Source organism: Coptis chinensis, chromosome 8 (assembly GCF_015680905.1).
Source record: "Coptis chinensis isolate HL-2020 chromosome 8, ASM1568090v1, whole genome shotgun sequence".
Classification (NCBI taxonomy): Eukaryota; Viridiplantae; Streptophyta; class Magnoliopsida; order Ranunculales; family Ranunculaceae; genus Coptis; species Coptis chinensis.
The window spans coordinates 21,393,420-21,403,391 of record NC_141463.1 but is presented as its reverse complement, the minus strand read 5'-3'; the positions used below and the strand labels follow the sequence as shown (position 1 = coordinate 21,403,391).

The window sequence follows — 9,972 nt, the reverse complement described above, 5'->3', positions numbered from 1 at the left end:
TTAACAATATAAATAGACTTTAGAAGTGATATGGGTAGGACTATCTCTCGCTTGAATACTGCACAGAGTGGCAGTGTAACAATTAAGTACTAACTCCTACGATTCAAAACAATTTTTATACAATTACAGACATTGCAAACCATGCCTACTACCAGCTGCGAGACGAGTAACTAACCCAAAAGGCAATGCTCTACAGAGTAAACACTAAACAGTGAGTCTGATTGGACAATGGCTGGCGGCAAAATTTTACTGCCAGAATTATCATTCAGTCAAGTTTCCCTGAAAAATGACAATGCCATGCACATTAGTTTTAACTATCATGGATCAATCAAGTTGCATTGGCTAAACAACAGGGACGAAAACCAAGGTTTCGTAGATAGAAACAACAAATAATACCAACAATAACCGGCGGAATAGTAGAACACCACGTTTAGGAAGATATTGACACTAAAACTAGTGAAGTTTTTAATTTTTTCAATTAGGGATTAGGGAGACTACAGAGACGAAGTTCAGCCGTGCAAGAAAGTAGTGAAAAATGGTGAAAGCTGTAAAGCAGTAGACAGGAAAAACAAAAGGAGGCGGGGAAATGGAGTCCGAAATTAATGATTTGGAGTCCTTAATGTGTTGCTTTTAAGTCAAGTCAAAAAACCTACGTGAGAGTAAGAGGGTTTTACAAGGGAAGGGTCTTTCTACAAAGAAGAGCATTGAACTGTAGATGTATTAAGATTGGTCTACGACTGGTTTAACGTCTTTAATCTCCAAGATCCAAATACAACCCTCATTGAAGTATCTTATTCAATTCAATTTCTTAGAGATAAGGTAAAGCTGAGAGCGGAGAGAAAGTTTAAAATAGAACTAGATAAGGTCCATCGGACATTTTCTAAGATAAGGTTAGGTTTCTGCAGTAAGAGAACTGGTATTGTTTTTGAAATGAAATAATGGTATTAGGCATAAAAACAAAAGCCAATAAACTATCACTAATGAAATGAAAGCTTTCCTTGATACATTAGAAAACAAGTTGAAGAGCTGACACATTAACGTTCTCTGAACACAAACGAATACAACGGTGTGCTTACGGTCTATAATCACAGAGTCCTGCTCTAGTTATTCCAACACAAGATCAAATTATACTAGACTACAAACTATAATATACTTATCACTCTGTGTTCTAATGTCCACTTCGTAATGCCATATGAAATGATCAAGTCATTATCTCACGAAAACTAGTTTTGTGAAGAAAGCAGAGAATCTGATCACACAACTGTTTGACTTCCTCATCTTGTCCTATTTTTCACCAGAAAAAAGCCTCTCGAAGTAATACTGCTATTTTAGAGGCCACTCATACATTATAAAAATGACAAATGAAAAATTCAATGCTCCATCATACTTCAATCCCTATCTGTATTGTCATTAACTCTTCCTCATCTCTAAGTCTTGACATCACTAGTACTTAGTAGGTATCCATTGCCTGAAGGACCATTCATGTCAATCCCTATCTGTATAACAAGTGCTGGTGCCTTTTCTTTTTCACATTTGCAAAATCAAAGAATGTATGGACAGATAACCAAAATGTTACAGAATTATATGATTAAAACCTTTGGTGTGTGTCAATTTCACTATGAAACACTGAAACACTTCTCTCGCCACTGAGTCAGCACACAAGTCTTTCTTGAGTATATTAGGATGTGTAATCTTTTACAGCATACCTCTCATTCTGCATCTTCCTCTTTATGCTCAATGTTTCAATTATACTCACATTGAGTAAATCAGTCAAGTTGTACCACGATTTAGTGTTTGTGTTGCTTGGACATTGTTTCCATTATTTTCCAAACGTCCGTTGGTTCTACCAGAAAATATTCATTTGAATCATTTCAAAGTGCCAATTACTATTTCTCATTCCCCACAGATTATATTTTTGCAAAATTTTCCTTTTCCTTTGTTTGCTGAAGTTTTAGTTTTCGCCATGATGAGCATGTTATACAGATACGTATTCTCACTTGACCGGCGAGATCCCCATGAAAACATAGACAAAATAAAGCAACAACTATGGAAAATACATTATAACTAACATACCTGATTAATCGTTAAAGGCACTTTGATTTCTTCACTACTTTGGGGTACACATGAGAGGTGCTCACTGAATATTTCTTCAGTGCGTTGCCATCTCCATAACTGATTGAGCACTAGTAATTGAATACAGTCAATTTCTACAGATGAATATTATATTCAAAGTCGTTTAAGTGCAACATGAAGGTTATCAGACGTTAAATACTATTAATCGACTAGTTCTTCAATTTAAGTATACCAGGGAGCATCCCATCCTTGTAGTCGTTGTGGAGATCACATGTTGCCGAGAAAGTAAGCCTTGTAAGTCAGTTCAAATCACACTACTCGAACTTCAGGGGATAAAAAAGACCAGACATTAAGTGCAGCATTGAATGACAAGTAGTTGCATAAAGATCTCCATGAAGCTGAAAAATCCCATTCTCTAGTCTGAGCTCTCATTTCTTCTAATTTTTGCTATCATTCCTGCGAAGAATATTCATAATTTCTTGACTGCTACTTCGACTCAACTATTACATAAGTGATCATTATCTATATCAAGGGTCGTCAAAATGTCAAACATCCGCAACAAAACCCAGGTAAACTGTTAAAGTAATATTCCGTGCATCTACAATATTGGACCACAGTGTATTAGAAGGAAAGGAAAAAGAAAAGAAGAAAGCGTGCAAGTAGATTAATGGACTGTTACACCATTGAAGTGGGGGTAAGAAATGTTGGAGTTATCCCTCACATGAGGAGAAAACTGAGCTGAGAGAAACAAGCTTAATTCGGCATCGCGACAAGTCGAAGGCCAGCGGCCAGAAGCGACTTCGGCCTTCGAGTTCCAAGAACATATGGCGACCACGCTCAAAGTGGAAGCGCCAAGGCTCGACTTCCAGTCTTCAGAAGCGACTTCGCTCAGTCTATTTTTCGTGGGCTTTGCACAAGATGCCCGAATTTGGTTTTGGAGATAAAACCAAAATCAAGGTTTTGGAAAACCTAACCCAATGAGAACCTAACAAGTCGGAAGGTTTGGAATCCGGACTAAAACAAAAGAGATAACCTTTCTGAGGACAGACCCCGTAAAGAGATAAGAGTGATCTAGTAAGGTGAGAGACCGAAAGGAGAGATTGTAATCTTCCTTCCCATTTTTTATTAAGCGGCTCTCTTGTGGAAGTAGGCATCATTGGCGAACCACGGTAAATCTTTGTGTTGTGGTTTGCTTTTTCCGCTTTACATTATTATCCATTGTTAATAGTTGTTTAGCGAGTTGGGCATGTTAGTATAGGTTGTAGTTGATATTTAGAATTTATCCGAGTTGAATTGTGTTCATACAAGTTATCCGCGGTAGTGGGGAACCGATTGGTATTGGTGTAATCCCCAACAAGTGGTATCGAGCCAGGGTTAGAATAGCCTAGGGTGTTATCCGAATCTTGGTTGAGGAAGGTGTTTGGATTTTAAATTTCGAGAGAAGATTTGAGGTTAAATAACTTGTAGAGATGGACCATTAAAGTGAACACTCGTATGATGAGTCCGAATAGGAAGAACTACACCATCCTGGAAAGCCAAGATGGAAGACTTGCTATACCGCAAGGACTTGGCACTTCCATTGAGAATGAGGGAGTAAAACCGAAAAAAACCGATGAGGCCGAGTGGAAAAAGCTTGACGAAAAGCGATTGGATACATTTGACGATGGATTGACGGTGTCTTTCACCATGTGGGCCTAAGAGACTACGACCTCGATCCTATGGAAGAAACTCGAAGACCTTTATGAGAGGAAGTCGGGTGGAAACAAAGTGCTAGTCGTTAAGAAGTTTGCGGAACCACGGAAGTACTAAGAAGGTTCTTCAATGTCCGAGCATCTTAATGAAGTACGAGAATATCATCAATCGGATGCATTTGATGAAGATCAATTTGGGAGACGAAGTTGAGGCTTTGTTTCTATTAGGCTCTACCGAAAAGTTGGGAGACATTAGCAGTTTCTCTACATGGAGCGACCAAGGATGGAATTGTTACCATGGAGATGGCTACCACGTCTTTGTTGAATGAGGAGACTAGAAGGAGTGCAAAGCGACTCTTTAACTTCGGAGGTCCTTTTCGCAGAGAAACGGGGAGAGGTCGAAGCGTAAAACCATCTCGTTCTAGAGGTGGTGATGTATAAATCTAGGGGTGAAGCTAGAACTCCTAAGGCCCGAGAGACAATGTTACTATTGTGCCACCAAAAGGCCACTTCGGATATGAGTCGCGTAATTTGAAGAGGGATGAGAAGAATAACCGTGTACATGAAGACATGGTGCGGAGGAACGGAAACAGGCGGAGATACTACCGCACTAGTCGGCGACCTAAGTGGGGAATTGTGTCGGACGGGTGGTGTGTCTTTGTCTTAGTACCTCATGTCGGGATCGAGTGGGTGATAGATCTGAGGAGCATCCTATCACGCCACACCGCGAGGGGATTCTTCACTACCTACAACCGTGGTGAATATGGTGAAATGGGATGGGTAACGATGGAGTCTCAAGATTATAGGCATTGGAGATGTTCATGTAGAAACCAATGTCGGCTACACCTTGACACTCAAGGATGTAAGACATGTCCCCGACATACGGCTAAGCCTAATTTCGGTGGAAATTAGATGATGATGGCTTTGTAAACTCGTTTGGTAGCGGGGTATGGAACCGACCGGAGGTTCCATTGAAACCGGAGGAAAGAAAAACTTGCTCTCTTTACAAAACAGGCTAGTTTGTGTAAAGCGAAGCGAATCGCGCGTAAGAAGAAGCTTCATCCGAACTGGTGGCACAAGAGGACCGGTCACATGGGCATAAAAGGGATGGAAGTTCTTGCTAAGCAAAAGGCCGTGCGTGACATTAAAGGTACACATTTAAACACGTGTACTCATTGTTTGGTAGGAAAGCAACACGGTGTCTTCCAAAGATTCCCGTCTCACGAAGCGAAGGACAATCCTTGAACTAGTGCAATACGGACTTATGTGGTCCTATGAGAGTGAAGTCCCACGGGAGGTACTTCTTGACATTCATTGATGATCGTCAAGAAAGATATGGGCCTATAGTCGAAGACCAAGGATGAAGTACTTGGCGTGTTTGAGAAATTCCACAAAGATGGTGGAAAGAGAGCTGGGAAGTTGTTGAAGTGTATTCGCCGGATAATGGGGGTGAGTACATTGGGCCATTTGAAGAGTATTGCCGAGTCATGGGATTCGGTCATGAGCAGACCGTTCCCAAGACACCCCAAGAAGAATGGAATAGCAGAGAGAATGAACCGTACCATTGTAGAGAGGATAAGATGCATGCTATCTCACTCTAAGCTACCTAGAAGCTCTTGGGTAGAAGCAATCGCGTCTGGCCGTGCATGTGATCAACCGTCATACCAGGCAAAGCCTCCGAATAGTGATTATCCGGAGAGAGTATGGTCGCGAGAGATGTTGATTATGGATACTTGAGGGTATTTGGGTGCAGGGCATTTGTGCATATTCCGAAGGATGAGAGATCCAAGCTTGATAACAAAGCCAAGCAGTGCATTTTTCTGGGTTATGGAGATGAAAAGTTTGGTTACAAACTCTATGATCCGATTAACAAGAAGGTAATCCGAAGTCGAGATGTTGTGTTCTTAGAAGACCAAACCATAGCGGACTTTGAGGAGGGCGAGAAGCTACTGAGGGCTTTCACCAATGATCTTGTTGATTGAACCGAAGTTCCTACCGTGGAACGCGAGAAAGGCATTGAGAATGCGAGAACCATGAGTTTGAAGCTCATGATGAGAATCCTATTGCTCATGATGGGATAGAACCTATTGGAATAGAAGATGCGGATGAGATGCATGAACCACCACCGAGCAAAGCGAAGTGCATCCTCCCGAGGCACCGCCAGAGATGGGGCAAGGAGGTCCGCCAGAGAGAGACTAGCTTCAACGGTATCCACCACATACGTCGCGTGCTACTATCGGATGGTGGAGAACCTATGTACTATCAAGAGGCACTTGAAGGTACGCACAAAGAAAAATGGTTGAAGGCCATGCATGACGAGATGGATTCTTTGCATAAGAATCACACTTATGAAGTTAGTTGAGAAACCCACAGGAGAAAAGTTCTCAAGAATAAGTGGATATACAAAGTCAAGCATGAGGAGAACAATCCTCACCCAAGGCACAAAGCTCGCCTTGTTGTGAAGGATTCGGTCAAAGGAAAGGAATTGACTTTGATGAGATTTTCTCTCTGTAGTGAAGATGACTTCTATCAGGGTGGTATTGGGTATGGCCGCGAAGTATGAACCCTAGGAGGTTCGAAGACTAGATGTTAAGACGACTTTTCTTCATGGAGACCTTGAAGAAGATGTCTACATGGATGACCCGGAGGGTTTGAGGTCAAAGGCAAGGAGCACCTAGTATGCAAGCCGATAAAGAGCTTGTATGGGTTGAAGCAAGCCACCGAGACGATTGGTACATAAAGTTTGATTCCTTTATGGGCGAAGCAAGGATACAAGAAGTCCGCTTCCGATCATTGTGTGTTTGTTGAGATTTCCGGATGGGGATTTCATCAGGCTATTCTTTGTATGTGGATGATATGTTGATAGTTGGCCCAAACATCAACAAGATATCCAAGTGAAGAAAGACTTGAGTAAGTCCTTTGAGATGAAGGATTTGGGTCAAGCAAAGCAGATACTTGGGATCGCGGATCACCGTGGCGAAAGAGTGGGAAGTTGTGGCTTTTTCAAGAAAGCTACATTGAAAGGTGTTGAAGAGATTCAACATGGATCAAGCCGAAGCTAGTCGGTTATCCGCTTGGCCCGGTTCGCATGACCAAAGAGATGTGTCCTAAGGGTGAGCATGAAAGCGAGTCGGATGGAAAAGATTCCTTATGCATCCCATGATGGGCGTTTGATGTATGCCATGGTGTGTACTAGACCCGGATATTGCTTTTCGCCGTTGGGGTGGTAAAAGCGATTTCGTCAAACCGGGTAAAGAGCATTGGGAAGGTGTTAAGTGGATATTGAGATATCTCAAAGGCACTTCCAAATCATGTTTGTGCTTTGGTGGAAGTAAGCCCTTACTTGAAGGCTACACTGATGCAGACATGGCAGGTGATGTTGACTCGATGAAGTCCACCTCCGGTTATCTGGTTACTTTTGCAGGGGGAGCAGTTTCTTGGCAATCAAAGTTGCAAAAGTGTGTTGCCCTCTCCTTATAAAGCCGAAAGTACATTGCAGCCATCGAAAGTGTTGCAAAGAGTTGCTATGGATGAAGAGGTTCTTCGACCTAACTAGGGCTAAAGCGTAAAACGGTTTGTAGTTCTATGTGATGATGAGGCGCCATCCACTTGAGCAAGAATCCGAAGTTTTCATTCTAGATCCAAGCACATACACGTCGCGTTATCATTGGATTAGAGAAGTACTTTCAAGACAAGCATTTGGTATCGAGAAAATCCATACCGACAAGAACGGGTCGGATATGATGACCAAAGTCTTACCGAAAAGGTAAGTTTGATGTTTGTTGTGCTATTGCGGAATGGCAAAGACACTACTCATTGATTTGGCATTTGGCAATTGGATGGAGGTATCCCCTCACCGTTCGAGGGGAGATTGTCGAGTTATCCTCACATGAGGAGAGAAACCGGAGTCGAGAGAAACAAGTTCGGCATCGCGATTAAGTCGGGCGCCAGGCCAGATAAGCGCGACTTCGCATTTCGAGTTCCATACATAGAGGCGACCAGCTCAAAGTGAAGCGCCACCTTCGGCTTCCAGTCTTCAGTGCGCGACTTCGCCTTCGAGTGGTGATACCGGCTCAGTCTATTTTTCGTGGGCTTTACAAGTACCGCTTGAATTTGGTTTTGGAGATAAAACCAAAATCAAGGTTTTGGAAAACCTAACCCAATGAACCTAACAAGTCGGAAGGATTGGAATCCGGACTAAAACAAAGAGATAACCTTTCTGAGACACAACCACGTAAAGAGATAAAGTGATCTAGTAAGGTGAGACCTGAAAGGAGAGATTGTAATCTTCCTTCCCATTTTATTAAGAACCGGCTCTTGTGGAAGTAGGCATCATTGGCGAACCACGGTAAATCTTTGTGTTGTGGTTTTGCTTTTCTTTGCTTTTACATTATTATCATTGTTAATAGTTGTTTAGCGAGTTGGGCATGTTAGTATAGGTTGTAGTTGATATTTAGAATTTATCTGGAGTTGAATTGTGTTCATACAAGTTATCTGTGTAGTGGGGGAACCGATTGGTATTGGTGTAATCCCCAACAAGAAAGGGTATCCGTGAAATCATAACACACATTCAGGTGAACAGAGGAAACCAAAACAACATAATCAGCAACTGTAACCAAACACATACGTTCCATCCAAATACATATCATTTTCTCCAATAGTTAAAGTTAAAATTTATGTCTAAGACTCAAGTTTTCCAGATATGGTTCATATATATTATTTTTTTCTATAAGAAAGAAATCGGTAAAATCTGTATTATTTAAATGCTCTCAATATCATCAGTGTAAAAGTTCCTCTCATATATCACGTGATTTTAAGTCTGAAATCTATTGGAATTGGTTTCATAGCCGGATTTAATCCTTGTTTCACTTCTCGCTTCTATGGAATGCACATTGGTATTTGTTTCAGAATCCAACTCGTGTACAGGGGGGTGTACGATTTGGCAAAACCTACCAAAAACATGATTCGTGGGCTCGTCGTTCGGTTTAAGATGATTTAGAGAGAAAAGAATATGCATCATGTATCAAGAAGTTGGCTCAGTATTACACAATAAAACATATGAAATGATCTTCGATAAGACAATTACAAATCCTATATTATACTTGCTATGAACAATTCCAAATTCAAACGTGCATACAAATAAATCTACTTCCATATGTAAAGTCACCTCAAATCTTCACTATGAAGAGTTGAAAAATAAATTACCAAGACCCGAAATTTCGAATGCGGCTACCACTACCTCCATGAAGCATTGAAGCTTCAAGCAATTGCTCAAATACCTACAGTATTTCAAATGGTTCTTTTCTTCTCAATCACGCTACTTTTCCAACCATTTTATTCTTTTTTTTTAATGGAAATATACTCTCCTTATTTATTTGTTATCTAAAATTAAGGGTTTAATGTTTTAAATGTTAGAAGTATCATTTTGTTTTCTTTTATTTTAGCTCAAATCAATTACGTTAAAATAGATTAACAAGAAACACGTGATGTGCAGATTGTGAGTAAAAGCAGAGCTGAAAAAAAGTGCAGAGAGTGAATCTCAAACCTGAATCGTGGTACTTTTGTTTGGTCCAGCAACTGGAAAACCACCTAACCGGAAACGTTTCACTCGTTTTGAGTAAGAAATGAATGGGTATAAGGGTAATATCCAACAGTTCAAATTTTCGCATTTATATACGAAAAATAAAAGGACTTCGTGTCCAAGTCTTGTGTCTGTTTTTAGGACGTGTTTGTTTTAGTGGCAAAACCGCCAAAACATGCATTGTGGAAGTGGAAACTGTTATCCCACTAGACACATTTGTCAGCTCAAGTTTGAGCGGGAAAATATTATTTTGCATAACAAATGGAATTTGATAGTGTAGTGGGATAATTTCAGTGAGATGTACATTACACCATGAATATAAATGGTCGTAATAGAGTTTTGATTTAGCCTGACCTTAGAGATAGGGGTGGTCATCGAGTCGAGCCAGCTGAGCATTGGCATGCTCAGATCTGGCTCGTGGCTTTTCGAGTCGAGTTTGAGTCAAGCTCAAACTCAAGGTCGAGCTCCACTTTGTGTTCAAACTCAGCTCGTTTGGAATTACAATTAGCTCTAGCTTGAGTGAACGTGAGCTTGCATATTGAAACATTGGCATATATACTCAAAATTGTTGAATAAACCCCATTTTTATATGATTTAAGTACAAAAATTCCAAAAAAATACATTACA

The 9,972-nt window shown here is 40.8% G+C and overlaps 1 long non-coding RNA gene across 1 annotated transcript; it reads right to left on the bottom strand.

The window, feature by feature from the left end:
• On the bottom strand, window positions 1–9,437 carry LOC147480482 (uncharacterized). Its single transcript, XR_015205275.1, has 3 exons — window positions 9,310–9,437; window positions 2,074–2,529; window positions 1–279 (listed from the first exon to the last, which is right to left on the bottom strand). It is a non-coding gene; the product is annotated as an uncharacterized LOC147480482 (long non-coding RNA).
• Window positions 9,438–9,972: the final 535 nt, after the last annotated feature.